The following is an 11,781-nucleotide window of genomic DNA, read 5'->3' on the forward strand; positions in this document are numbered from 1 at the left end:
CCATCAACCCTGAGCAATGAGATAATTGCAGGAGAGTTAATTAGATGTCCAGCATTCCCCTCATGGCAGCTATTACACCTTAAATCTTTGTGGTAGAAGAGCCATATCCATTCTTATTCCTCCCAAACTTACGAGCTGTGCTGTAAAATGTCTACATTAATGCCTTTGCCACTGTTTTACACAGCAGCAGCACCAAGCTCCTCCTTTCAAAGATAGAAAGAAAGTGAAGTCGCTCAGTCAAGTCCGACTCTTTGCGACCCCATGGACTGTAGCCCACTAGACTCCTCCATCCATGGAATTTTCTAGGCAAGAGTACTGGAGTACGTTGCCATTTCTTTCTGCAAGGGATCTTCCCAACCTAGGGATAGAACCCGGGTTTCCCACATTGTGGGCAGATGCTTTACTGTCTGAGCCACCAGGGAATCCCAAACTCTCCTTTCAAACTTTCAAACTCTGCCCTTATTGAATGAGCCACATCTAGCCAAATGCCCAGCCATGCACCACACATCTTGAGATCCCATCCTTGAGTTTTCACCCTCTGTGCATTTCTCTAATTTAGGACTCTTCCTTGGTACTCATTGTTAATATAAATGCCACTCTTCTCAGACTTCCCTGGTAATGCAGTGGATAAGAATCCTCCTGCCAATGCAGGGGGCATGGGTTTGACCCCTAGTCCAGGAAGACTCCACATGCCATGAAGCAACTAAGCCTGTGTGCCACAACCACTGAGCCTGTGCTCTAGAGCCCTCGAGCTGCAACTCCTGAGCCTGTGTGCAGTAACCACTGAAGTCCACGAGCTTAGGGACCATGCTCTGCAATGAGAGTAGCCAACGCAATGAGGAACTTGTGTAAAGCAACAAAGACAAATAAATAAATACAAAATTTTTTAAAATCCCACTCTTCTGCAAGATTTGAACACCTACCCAACTACCTATCCCCCTATGCCACTACCAGCTAGGTTACCAAGGCAAGAAGGGTTACTATTATTGCAATAAGTTACAAACAATTGGGCTTCCCTGATAGCTCAGTTGGTAAAGAATCAGCCTGTAATGTGGGAAACCTGGGCTCCATCCCTGGGTTGGGAAGATCCCCTGGAGAAGGGAAAGGCTACCCACTCCAGTATTCTGGCCTAGAGAATTCCGTGGACTATACAGTCCATGGGGTCACAATGAGTTGGACACAACTGAGTGATTTTCACACACACACACACACACACACACATACACACACACACACACAATTACTGGACTAGTAAAACATGATATTAATCCAGAAAAGCAAAAAATATAAATAAAAGTTATAGGCTATTTGAACCCAGGCATATGCTAGCAGCATGGATGTTTTTGACAGGATCGATTATCAAGGTCTACTTGACGTGGCCCACAGTTCTCAATAGACACTTTACACAGGACCAAATAGCTGTTGGGCTTCCCTGGTGGCTCAGATGGTAAGGAATCTGCTTTTAGTTCAGGAGACTCAAGTTCCATCCCTGAGTCAGGAAGATCCCCTGGAGAAGGAAATGGCAACCTGTTCCAGTATTCTTGCCTGGAGAATTCCATGGACAAAGGAGCCTCGTGGGTTACAGTCCATGGGGTTGAAAAGAGTGAGTGACATGACTGAGTGACTAACATTTTCTTCAAATAGCTGCTATTCATATATATAATATATTAATTTTGAGACTGGGTTATTTTATGTTCTTTCAGTCCTTAGAGGTGGAAGATCAGAGGAAAAACAAAGCTTGGTCTCTGGATTTCCTTTTTAAGCAACAGAGACTGAGGCAGAATGTCATTTGAACAACTCATACAGGGGCACATGGCACTGCTCGAAACTCTGGCCAGGTTTTCTGAGCTGACTTAGAGTCCCCCTTGGTTAATATCCCCAAGTATTATGCAGTGTAACACCTCCAAGTTCTATTTTCACCTCCCTTTTCCAAACAATCTCTATTTCAAATTCCTAATGTTCTATTTCAATGTATTGACATTAGAGAATTTCCCTGGTGGTCCAATGGTTAAGAATCTTCCCTCCAAGGCAGAGAACCCAGGTTCAATCCCTGGTTGGGAAATTAAGATCCCCCATGCCATACCACATGGCCAAAAGGAAAAAAAAGTATTCAATTTATTGACACTAGAATTCTAGAACACTTGCATTCCAAGAGACCTAGTGCTTCTTTCTCGGGTTTATAAATAAAGTGGAATAAAAGCTAATTGAACTCAAAAAGGCATTCAAATTATATAGCTGGCTTATAAAATGAGGATAAAGATGGAGGAAAGAAAGACAGCTGTAGGCAAGAAGACAGCTGGCATCCCGGAAGCCACACTATGGGGGAGTTAAAAGGCACCGATGTTTAATCTTCCTATGCCGTTCTTCTGGTGGAGGGGCTGGGCGGTGGGTACCAGGCCTGAGGCCCTCCATCAGCATTTCCAAGGAACATAAGAGGCTAGTGGAGGAAGACAAAGTAAATAAGAACTATAAGAGTCAACTGTAAGTCCCCTGCCCCTCTCTCAAATCAGATACCCTTTTTATTGGGACTTCTCTGGTGATCTATTGGCTAAGCCTTCAAGTTACCAATGCAGGAGGCCTGAGTTCCATCCCACATGCCTCAAATAAGACCTAGTAAATAAATATTAATAATTAAAAAAAGACACCTTCTTTCATAAGTAAACAAAGGGCTAAACAGAAGGTTCTTCATGGGTAGACAAAGGAAAGATCACAATCCTGTCTCTGGTTTCTCTTTCTGCTAAGGAGAAACCCAAGCCATCAGTGAAACAAAGACAAAGGCATTCCTTTGCTCTCTGGACTGGATTTCCAGAACTGAAATGCCCAGTGGAAACTTACAAGGTGTCCCACCAGCATTACCTACTGAAAGTTCCATGGAATCTTATGAAGAAAGAAAACAAGTCCTTCTGGACACCTCATCCTCAAGCAAACCTGGTAATGAGACAGTATTTACTAATCTCTTCTGACAGGCCTAATTGATTTCTCATTTCCAAATATCTTTATTCAAATGTAAATTTGGGAAGCTGAGTACTCTTAATTCTCTTTACATGAGAACACCAGCAGGCTGTCATATTGTAAAGTCATTAAATGTTTTCCACTAAGAGTACCTCATGAGAAACACTGGGCTGGATGAAGCACAAGCTGGAATCAAGATTGCTGGGAGAAATATCAATAACCTCAGATATGCAGATGACACCACCCTTATGGCAGAAAGGGAAAAAGAACTAAAGAGCCTCTTGATGAAAGTGAAAGAGGAGAGTGAAAAAGTTGGCTTAAAGCTCAACATTCAGAAAACTAAGATCATGGCATCCGGTCCCATCACTTCATGGCAAATAGATGGGGAAACACTGGTAACAGTGGCTGACTTTATTTTTTGGGCTCCAAAATCACTGCAGATGGTGATTGCAGCCCTGAAATTAAAAGACGCTTACTCTTTGGAAGGAAAGTTATGACCAACCTAGATAGCATATTCAAAAGCAGAGACATTACTTTGTCAACAAAGGTCCTTCTAGTCAAGGCTATGGTTTCTTCAATAGTCATGTATGGATGTGAGAGTTGGACTATAAAGAAAGCTGAGCACCAAAGAATTGATGCTTTTGAACTGTGGTGTTGGAGAAGACTCTTGAGAGTCCCTTGGACTGCAAGGAGATCCAACCAGTCCATCCTAAAGGAGATCAGTCCTGGGTGTTCATTGGAAGGACTGATGCTGAAGTTGAAACTCCAGTACTTTGGCCACCTGATGCAAAGAGCTGACTCATTTGAAAAACACTGATGCTGGGAAAGATTGAGGGTAGGAGGAGAAGGGGACGACAGAGGATGAGATGGCTGGATGGCATCGCCATCTCGATGGACATGAGTTTGAGTGAACTCCAGGAACTGGTGATGGACAGGGAGGCCTGGTGTGCTGCAATTCATGCGGTTGCAAAGAGTTGGACACAACTGAGTGACTGAACTGAACTGAACTGAACTGAAGTAGAGTTCAAGATACCAAGTTGCCTGTGGTATACAGTATAGCCTTGCTACTTATCTACTTTATACATAATAGTGTGTATCTTAGTCCGAAACCCCTAATTTATACCCCTTGGGAGTACTGGTTCTTCATTCTGAAATTTCAAGAAATTAGGTGCATCCAGGGAAATGCTATAACAAACCTAGACAGGCATATTAAAAAGAAGATCCATTGCTTTGCCTACAAAGGTTCATGATGCTGGGAGGGACTGGGGGCAGGAGGAGAAGGGGACGACAGAGGATGAGATGGCTGGATGGCATCACTGACTCGATGGACGTGAGTCTGAGTGAACTCTGGGAGTTGGTGATGGACCAGAAGGCCTGGCTTGCTGCGATTCATGGGGTCACAAAGAATCGGACACGACTGAGTGACTGAACTGAATTGAACTGAACTGATAGCAAGAGAGTTCCAGAGAAACATCTATTTCTGCCTTATTGACTATGCCAAAGCCTTTGACTGTGTGGATCACAATAAACTGTGGAAAATTCTGAAAGAGGTGGGAATACCAGACCACCTGACCTGCCTCTTGAGAAACCTGTATGCAGGTCAGGAAGCAACAGTTAGAACTGGACATGAAACAACAGACTGGTTCCAAATAGGAAAAGGAGTACGTCAAGGCTGTATATTGTCACCCTGCTTATTTAACTTATATGCAGAGTACATCATGAGAAACGCTGGGCTGGAAGAAGCACAAGAATCAAGATTGCCGGGAGAATCAAGATTGCCGGGAGAAATATCAATAACCTCAGATATGCAGGTGACACCACCCTTATAGCAGAAAGTGAAGAGGAACTAAAAAGCCTCTTGATGAAAGTGAAAGAGAAGAGTGAAAAAGTTGGCTTAAAGCTCAACATTCAGAATACTAAGATCATGGCATCTGGTCCCACCACTTCATGGCAAATAGATGGGGAAACAGTGGTAACAGTGGCTGACTTTATTTTTGGGGGCTCCAAAGTCACTGCAGATGATGATTGCAGCCATGAAATTAAAAGATGCTTACTCCTTGGAAGGAAAGTTATGACCAACCTAGATAGCATATTCAAAAGCAGAGACATTACTTTGCCAACAAAGGTCCATCTAGTCAAGGCTATGATTTTTCCAGTAGTCATGTATGGATGTGAGAGTTGGACTGTGAAGAAAGCTGAGCAGTGAAGAATGATGCTTTTGAACTGTAGTGTTGGAGAAGACTCTTGAGAGTCCCTTGGAATGCAAGGAGGTCCAACCAGTCCATTCTAAAGGAGATCGGTCCTGGGATTTCTTTGGAAGGAATGATGCTACAGCTGAAACTCCAGTACTTTGGCCACCTCATGGGAAGAGTTGACTTATTGGAAAAGACTCTGATGCTGGGAGGGATTGGGGGCAGGAGGAGAAGGGGATGACAGAGGATGAGATGGCTGGATGGCATCACTGACTCGATGGACGTGAGTCTGAGTGAACTCCGGGAGTTGGTGATGGACAGGGAGGCCTGGCGTGCTGCAATTCATGGGGTCGCAAAGACACAACTGAGCGACTGAACTGAACTGGACTGATGGTTTTTCCCAGTAGTCATGTATGGATGTGAGAGCTGGACAATAAAAACGGCTGAACACCAAAGAATTGATGCTTTTGAACTGTGGTGCTGGAGAAGACTCTTGGGAATCCCATGGCCTGCAAGGAGATCAAACCAGTCAATCCTAAAGAAAATCAACCCTGAATATTCATTGGAAGGATTGATGCTGAAGCTAAAGTTCCAATACTTTGGCCACCTGATGAGAAGAGCGGACTCACTGGAAAAGACCCTGAGGCCAAGAAAGGTTGAAGGCATGAGTAGAAGAGGACTACAGAGATTGGATGGCATCACTGACTCAATGGGCAAGAGTTTGAGCAAACTCCGGGAGATGGTGAAGGACAGGGAAACCTTGTGACAGCAGTCCATGGTGTCACAGAGTCGGTCACGACTGAGTGACTAAACAACAACAAGGGAAAGGCAGGCACATGTGGGCATAGGGGTCAAGCAGGGGCAAAGTGAGTGGCATTCCTGGGCCACAGCACCGTGCTTCTGCTGTCAATGGGGTCAAGGTCCCGTAGGTGCCTGGTGCCCACCTTGGAGCCCCACCCCACCCCAGGGCCACAGCAGCCTGGATCCAGGGTGGATGCCTCCTAAGACTGGTGAGGACAGGCTTCGATACATGAAGCACTGGTGGAGAGGGAGAAAGAGCCCACAGGGAGCTTAGGGACCAGGTGGGCCAGTGGGGGCGAGGAACACTGACCATGGACAGGGGTGGGGGGGGGAACACGGGGTGGGGCCAGGTACCACCAGAGAGTGCAGTAATTTATGAACTAGATGGCGGTAGTGAAAACAGTGAGAGACTATTTTCTTGGGCTCCAAAATCACTGCAGATGGTGACTGCAGCCATGAAAGTAAAAGATGCTTGCTCCTTGGAAGGAAAGCTATGACAAACCTAGACAGCGTATTAAAAAGCAGAGACATTACTTTGCCAACAAAGGTCCATCTAGTCAAAGCTATAGTTTTTCCAGTAGTCATGTATGGATGTGAGAGTTGGACCATAAAGAAGGCTGAGCAGTGAAGAATTGACGTTTTTGAACTGTAATGCTGGAGAAGACTCTTGAGAGTTCTCTGGGCAACAAGATCAAACCAGTCAGTCATTGGAAGGATTGACGATGAAGCTGAAGCTCTAATACTTTGGCTACCTGATGCGAAAAGACGACTTCTTAGAAAAGACACTGATGCTGGGAAAGATTAAAGGCAGGAGGAGAAGGGGAGGAAAGAGGAAGAGATGGTTGGATGTCATCACCAACTCAATGGACATGAGTTTGAGCAAGCTCTGGGAGATGGTGAAGGACAGGAAAGCCTGGCCTGGTGCAATTCATGGGGAGTCAGACATGACTGAGGAGGGGTAAAGATCCTGGACAGTAAAGATCTCTTGCCAATGCAAGAGATGCAGGAGACACATGTTCATTCCCTGGGTTGGGAAGATCCCCTGGAGGAGAGCATGGCAACCCACTCCAGCATTCTTGCCTGGGGAATTCCATGGACAGAGGAGCTTAGAAGACTACAGTCAATGGGTCTGCCACGACTGAAGCGACTTCGCAGGCAGGACGTCTGTTTGGGAGTGTTTTCCCCAACTGTGACCCTCCTCTCTCCCTTACTAAGCCACACCTCCCTTTGGAATACTTTTCTCTACCCCACCCTGTATTTTGGATCCACCATTTGTTGTCTGTTCCCTGTGGCTCTCTACCCCTCCTGAAACCAGGCTACACAGTTGAATGGAAAAAAAAAAAAAGAATCCTTCAACTGGAGGAAAAAGGTGGGCTCAATACATAAGAGAGAAAGTGGAGCCAAGATTTCGATATCATCAGTTTCCATCTTCCCTGGTGGTCCAGTGGCCAAGACTCCCAAAGCAGGGTGCTGGGTTCCATCCCTGGTCAGGGAACTAGATCCCAGACGCAACAACTAAGCACTAAGCATTCACAAACTGCAACTAAGACCTAATTCATTCGGTGCTGTCAAGTGAAGAAATAAAATAAAAGATATGGTAAAATAAATAAATATACTGGTATTTTGTTTCTTTCTCTCATCCCTGACTTTTCTTTTTTGCCGCACCAAGCCTGATCTTAGTTCTTAGACCAGGAACCAAACCAGTGCCTCTGCAGTGGATGTGCAGAATCTTAACTACTAGTTCGTGTGCTCAGTCACTAAGTCATGTCAGACTCTTTGTGACCCCATGAACTGTAGCCCGCCAGGCACCTCAGTCCATGGGATTCTCCAGGCAAGAGCACTGGAGTGAGTTGCCATGACCTCCTCTAGGGGATCTTCCCAAATCAGGGATCAAACCTGTGTCTTCTGCAGCTTCTGCATTGCAGGCGGATTCTTTAATGCTGAGCCACTGGGAAGCCCAAAATGTTCCACATTTGCTCAAGTGTGTACATGTATTTGTTATTTCAGCCAATAACTTGGCTGAAAACAGGATTCTAGGTTGGAAATAATTTTCCTTCAGAATTTGAAAGATATGGTTCCATTATCTTCTAGCATCTGGTGTTGTTGAAGGATCTGAAGCTATCATATTTCCTGATCTTAAAGTCTCACTTTTTAACATTTTCTCTTCTATCAGCATTTTACATCTGCTAATGGTTTTGCTTTACTTACTATAAGGGGATAGCTTTGAATTCTCTTCAAACCCTTCTCTTCATATTTCAGCTATCAAACGTCTAAATTCCAGATGGTTATTTTATTTTATTTTGCTCTCTTGAATTCTCCTTTATTAAAGGAGCATCTTGTTTGTTTCAAAAATGTTATGTCCTCCTAGGGAAAAAAAATTATTATATGATTTTTTTTAATCTCTGGAGAAATCAGTGGTAGTTTTCATTATGAGTTCTTTTATAGTCTTTTTTCTAGTTGCTTCATGTCATTTGGTTTTTTATCTCATCATACTATAAAGATGTTAACTAATAAAAGGCAGCTAAAAGGGTATTACAATTTTTAGAAATTTTTATCCAGTCTTTGTATACATATTTAGGGTGTGCATTTTCTGAACTCTCCTATCTCTCATTATTTTTATCTTCTGTTGCTTGGGACTCAATTTCTATCAAGTTTGAAAAAGCAAAACTCCACCATTATCTATGTCCCATACTTCTCTCCAGCCCTGGTTCTCGCAACTGTTTTTTTTGTTTTTAACTTTTTATTTCATGTTGGAGTATAGTCAATTAACAATGTTGTGACAGTTCCAGGGGGCACAGCAGAGCAACTCAGCCATACATGTACATGTGTCCATTCTCCCCTCCCATCCAGGCTACTACATAACACAGGGCAGAGTCCCCTGTGCTATATAGTAGGTCCTTGTTGGTTATCCATTTCTAAGTATAGCAATGTCTCAACTTTCTGGGAAAGGTTGAGGGCAGGAGGAGAAGGGGGTGGCAAAGGATGAGCTGAACATGAGTTTGAGCAAAGTCTGGGAGATAGTGAAAGACAGGGAAGCCTGGGGTGCTACAGTCCATGAGGGTCGCAAAGAATCGGATACAACTTAGTGACTGAACAACAAAAACACCCTTCTCTTAAACTTGGATTTCTTGAGTGAGGATTTATGTAGGCCTTTTTCATCAACTCACGTCTTAATCTTAAAGATTAAAGACTCCTGCAATCTGATTTTTGCCCTGACTTCTTCAAGGGCTCTCTGAGACTGCTGTAGGAGGGGTCACCTGTCCCAAAGGGGATACAGCTGAGAGCAGAATCACAGGAGTAGAACTTGCCCTTGGGAGCACCAAGAAGCCACTACCATTTGAGCACAGATGGAATCATGTGGGGAGGGGCATGCTTGTTAAAACAAGAACTGCTGGGCCCCAAGGGCTTCCCAAGTGGTGCTAGTGGTACAGAACGTGCCTGCCAATGCAGGAGACATAAGAGACCCTGGCTCGATCCCTGGATTGAGAAGACCTGGAGAACAGAATGGCAACCCACTCCAGTATCCTTGCCTGGAGCATCCCATGGACAGAGGAGCCTGGTGGGGCTATAGTCCATGGGGTTGCACAGAGTTGGACAGGACTGAGGCAACTTACCACGCATGCACACTCGGCCTGTCTTTGATTCAGTAGGTCTGGGTTGGAGCTCAACCATTTCTAATCATAACTAACAAGTCACCAGGTGCCTCTGATGTTGCCTGTCTACAGGGCACACCTTTGAGAACCATTTAAATAAAGCATTGTGACCTGACACCCATCTATGGCTACTCTTCATCCCCTACAAAAGCAGTTATTGACCCAAATGTCAACTTATGCTTTTTGCTAAAAACAAACAAGACTGCTTTTTGTATTTCTTCATAGTTTCCTGCTACGGAGGGATGGGGAGGTTGGATACTGAAGAGGAGATGAATAATGAATAACCAAACAGTAGGGCAGCCGGGGATCTTCTACCCCGTGGTCAGCAGTTAATGTTAGGGCTCTTTGCCAGAATTCAATACAAATTTATTTTGGGGGGTGGAGGGTACCAATTTATAAACTTAATTTCAGCTGCTCCAGAAATCAAAAAGAGGCAATGGAATTGATAATCTAAAAAAGAAATTAAAATTACAGATCCAAAATACACATTCGTAAAATATCAATCTATTACACTGCGTGTAACAGACCCTTTTTTCCTCTTTACCCTTACTAGCATCCAAAGGTTTCAGATGAGTCAGGCAAAGAAAACCTGCTGTTAATTGGGAGTTAATTTATAGTCAGAAGGAAACTGCCGTCTCCTCCTTGAACTCTAGCACTTTAAGCCCAGTTCACAAACCAGCAGCCATCTCTACAAGCAGAGTTTGAAAGCAATGGATTTTTCAGGCAACCTCAGGAAGACAGAACCACGGAGGCGCCTTGTAAAATCTCTACCCTACTTGACAGAGGGCATTATTACTCTCTCCTATTAGTCCCCTAATAGGACTACACCCATTCACCTTATCCTTTTACTCATTAGTCATTTACATTAAAATAGGCTGGCTGATTGGCTTATCTGTTGTTTTTAGGAGGAAACAGGAGACTTTTACTCTCACCACGGCGTGTCAGCCTGGGTTTTTTTCCCCTCTTTCTTAGTTCTATAGTTCTTCCAGGCTTTTTTGGAGCAGTTTGAGCCTACAGCATCACCTTCCACTGGCACCCAAAGATCTAGGAGGAGCTTCAAGCTGTGACTAGACTTCCGATGGATTCATCAGAAGATAACCCAACCTGGACCCTAGAGTCTCTGAAAACATCCATCGATGATGCTTCCCAGGCAATGCAAGGTGAGCTGGGGAGAGAGGAGGCTGGGTAGGGAAGGTTAAGAGCCTACCTTTCTTTCTGTTTTACTGACTTCAGTCTTTTACAGAGAAATGCAGTTAAGTAAATCTTCTTGGAGGAGAGGGTGGCCAGGGAGTGTAGGGCCCTCCTGTTTAAAAAAAAAAAAAAAAAAAAGCCAGATTAACAGGAGAAAAGTGGGAACTGTATTGTTTGCTTTCTATGCTCAGGAATCTGTCAGTCTTCTAAGGACATCTGAACATGCAATCAGAGTTCTCCTAGACCAGGGCAAATAGCATCTTATGAAATTAGTACTTAAAAAAAATTTTTTTTTAATTTTGTTTAGCTGTGCCAAGTCTTTAACTGTGGCAAGTAGGCTCTAGTTCCCTGATCAGAGATGGAACCTGGACCACCAGAGATGTCCCAGCGATTAGTATTTTCACCAGCATTATATTCCAATCACGAGTTTTAAAAATCTCTCCTTGGAGCCTCACAGGATCCCAGCCTTGGCCTGCCAGACCTACTCACTGGATTTGAACACTTCTTACCCTAACTTCCCTGGTGGCTCAGAGGGTAAAGCCTCTACCTGCAATATGGGAGGCCCAGGTTCGATCCCTAGGTTTTGGAGATCCTCTGGAGAAGGAAATAACAACCCACTCCAGTATTCTTGCCTGGAAAATCCCATGGACAGAGGAGCCTGGTAGGCTACAGTCCATAGGGTCCCAAAGAATTGTACACGACTGAGCGACTTCACTTTCTTTTACTTTATCCTGACTTCGGATGGGGATGGATGGTGTAGGGTGGTGGTGCACAGATGATGTGGAGCCAACCAACACCCTCTGGGCAGCCCAGGAAGCTGGGTGGATCCTGCTGGCATCTATTCTACCTTCTGCCTCCCCTGCATCTTGAAATCAGTATATACAAAGGGGAAAAAAATTAATGAAGATAATATCTATATAATATAGCCAGCCTTTCTCTTTTCTTGAATTTGCCTTCAGTTCAGTTCAGTTCAGTCGCTCAGTCATGTCTGA

Source organism: Bos indicus, chromosome 5, assembly GCF_029378745.1.
Source record: "Bos indicus isolate NIAB-ARS_2022 breed Sahiwal x Tharparkar chromosome 5, NIAB-ARS_B.indTharparkar_mat_pri_1.0, whole genome shotgun sequence".
Taxonomy (NCBI): Eukaryota; Metazoa; Chordata; class Mammalia; order Artiodactyla; family Bovidae; genus Bos; species Bos indicus.